Here is a 3654-nt window from a genome sequence, read left to right on the forward strand (position 1 = left end):
CTTGTCTGGCCATTAGGAAGCAAAAACAGCATTAATTAGACAGGTGCAATTGGGGGTACCCAATAAGTTTCGGGGACTCTGAACAAGAAGATGCTTGAACGACATGACATTAGAGAAGGACAGCAGGACTGCAGGGCTGACGATGTATTCAGCAGCACTTCCGCACTGTGGTCCGCTGGAATCTGTCTCCAAGAGAAAAAAGCCATCAACAAGAGAAGAAAAGAAAAAAACATAAATATGGCAATAAAACCCTTTTCCAGCGGAGACTTGTAGAGGGTTTTTTTTCCCTCTAAACAAGTGGCAGTGAAACCTTTATTGCACCCATAGCCTTTCAGACTCTCTTTTCTTATGCTACATAATGTGTTTGCAAGTATCTGTCCATTGCTGAGTCTCTCTGTGCTTTGTCCTATGTGAAACCACTGGTTTCCATGGCAACTAGACTGCCAGCTCAGGGAGCCAAATGCAGGGACAGAGGTCCTGTAGTGCACATCTGGAGCCTGGCAGAGGCCTGGGCTACAGGTAAGAAAGGGGCATGGGGTCACTCTGACAGGGTCTCTTCATGAGCCGCTGCTGTCTCACCTAGCTCTACACCCCAGGGTGGCTGTCTGATGCATCCACAGGGCTGGTGCTCCTGGGAGGACCTTGCCCACTGCTGAGCTTCCTCAGTCATGGACATTACAAGCACCTGGGACATGTGCCAATCTCTGGGCCAGGTGCCGGGCCCCAGATATGAGAACAACAGTCCCTGCCCAAATGGCTAGCAGTCTGTCTAGGGACAAAAAAACAATGGTAAAGGGTATCCAAAAGGAGTATTTATAAGTGCCAACTACAGGCCATGAACTGTTCTGGGAATCATATACCTTAAATTTTATTCTTCACAAAAAAACCTATGATTTAGTTATATCCAAGTTCAAACAACTAGTAAAAAGTAAAACCAAGATTCACATCCGAGTATGTAGCCACCTCTACTGATAGGCCTAACTCCACCCATACCAGTCTCTCTGTAAGTGCCTTTTGTCCAGGTGCCTCGGAGTTTAGAGAACTCTCTCAGAGAGCCTCTTCCTCCCTCTCTCCCCGCTCCACCCCACAACCCCACCCTCCCTGGCCTTGTAGATGTCGCTGCCTCAAGTCTCTTCCTTCATTCTGGGGATAAATATATCATTGAACTAACCCCACTGGAACATGAATTAAACATCCGAACAAATCCCAGTGTGGCCTCCGAGCCTCATGCTGTGTGGTGATGGCATTAATGAATGGTCACATAGCCACATCTCTGCTTAATTCTCTGAAATCCCACCTGCTTTGTCCAGACAGCAGGAGGAAACAGCCAACATCAAAAAACTGGAAGACCCTTGGGGAGAGAGAAGCTCTTTAAAAATAGTTATGTGGAGGGAGGCTCCCCCAGGCCAAGCCTTCTCTGGGCCCCCAGGAGCCAGCAAGAGCAGCCCTTTCAACATGCCGGATTCTGCTTGGATGTCTTCAAAGGCTGCTCCCCAAGGGACTTAGCCAAGGGAAACAAGCTTATAAAGCTAAATGCTGCGTTGTCACCAAGGTCGAGGTGGGCTAACAAAACCAGCTGAGGCTGAATTAATCAGATCTCACTGCCTTGGCCCAAACTTTGCCCCTCAGACAGGCTGCAGGCACTGGCCTCCCCTCCAGGCTTCCAGGCAGGCCCCTGCCCCTCTACATCCCTTCCCCTGTGCTGACCATGCTTGGGACCCAAACCACATCCAAGGACACAGGGAACTTTGATCATGCCATCTGACCCCTTGTTTTATAAATGGGAATCCCAGGCCGAGAGAGAGGTAGTGATGACCAATGGGTCACATATCAATTCAGAAACAGGGCCAGTACTGGAACCCAGGTGCTAGCAACAGCCCCTGGGGCTTATGGGGCGGTCATCACCCCAGACAAGGACCGTCATGTGGAGAAAAGCACCAGCTCCTGGGGGCTTTGAAGACTCTGGAAGATAGTCCATACAGCTGTGGACCTTGGGCAAAGCACCTAACCCCTTGTTACCTCTTCTATGATATAGGGAAGCAGTGGCATCCACCTCTTGGCATGGATGTGAGTACACTCTGCAATGAGGCATTTAATGAAAAACACCTTGCTGGGCTCCAGCACATGGTACAACCTCGATAAACACATGAATACACACCCTCTCTTCACGTGCATCTTCTCAGGTGCCAGGACTCACATGGAAATTCTATGGCTCACAGAGCTCCCAGACAGCACCCAGACAGCTGCTTTCTGCAGCCCTTTCCCATCCAAGTGATTCTTGGGTCTCTCCTGACCTAGCAGCAGATATGGGGCCACTGTGTCTTGAGGGTCTTGAGTGTCTGTGTCTTGAGTGGTTGCCATGGCTCAGGTACCAGCACCCTGGTGCCACTGCTACCAAAGCCAGCTGACCAGGATGCTTTACATTTGTACAAGGCTCAGGGGGGATGTGAATCCCTTGAGCAAGTCACTTAACTGGCATGTGCCTCAGATTCTCAGTTTCTTTATTTAAGAACAAAGATAACAACAGCACCTGCTATGCACACAAACACAAACGCAAACACATACATATATATTAGAAGCTTCATTCAGCTTTATTGAGGTACAATTCATATACAAAAAAATGCACTCATTTTTCTTTTCTTTTTTTCAACTGTATTGAGGTATAATTGACAAATAAAATTGTAAGATATTTAAAGTGTACATCGTGGTGATTTGATATATGAGCACACTGTGAAAGGAGTCTCCCCATCTAGTTAATTATCATCACACATACCACCTTATATATTTGTCATTTTTCTTTCTGTGTGTGTGTGTGTGCGTGTGTGTGTGTGAGTGAAATTAAGCTCTACTCTCTTAGCAAGTTTCAGTTACACATCAATACAGGGTTATCAACAATATTCATCATGGTATACGTTAGATCCTCGGAACTTATTTATCTTATAGCTGAAAGTTCGTACCCTTCACCATCCTCCTCCTATTTCCCCACCCCCACCCCCAGCCCCTGGCAACCACTGTTCTATTTCGTTTCTATGAGTTTGATGGGGTTTGTTTGTTTGTTTTTTTTCAGATTCCAAATGTAAGTAATACCATGCCATATTTATCTTTCTCTGTTTGGCTTATTTTAGTTAACATAATGCCTTCAATCTGCAACCATGTTGTTGCAAATGGCAGGATTTCCTCCTTTCTCCTGACTGAATAATATTCCATTGTATATAAACACCACACTTTCTTTATCCTCTCATCTATTGAGGGACACTTAGGTAATTTTCGTATCATGGCTATTGTGAATAACGTTGCAGTGAACACAGGAGTGCAGATAACTCTTCAATATCTTATTTTCGTTTCCTTTGGATATATACCTAGAAATGGAATTGCTGGATCATACGGTAGTTCTATTTTTAATTTTTTGTTTCCCATAGTGGCTTCACCAATTTACATTCTCACCAGTAGTGCACAAAGGTTCCCTTTTCTCCACATCCTTTCCAACACTGGTTATCGCTTCTCTTTTCGATATAGCCATTCTAACAGGTGTGAAATAATAGCTCGCTGTGGTTTTGATTTGCACTTCCCTGATGATTAGTGGAAACAATTTACAGATTAAATGCAATCTCTGTCAAAATGCTACAGCATTTTTTTACAGAAATAGAAAAAAAA

This window comes from Pteropus vampyrus, unplaced genomic scaffold, assembly GCF_000151845.1.
Source record: "Pteropus vampyrus isolate Shadow unplaced genomic scaffold, Pvam_2.0 Scaffold31, whole genome shotgun sequence".
Classification (NCBI taxonomy): domain Eukaryota; kingdom Metazoa; phylum Chordata; class Mammalia; order Chiroptera; family Pteropodidae; genus Pteropus; species Pteropus vampyrus.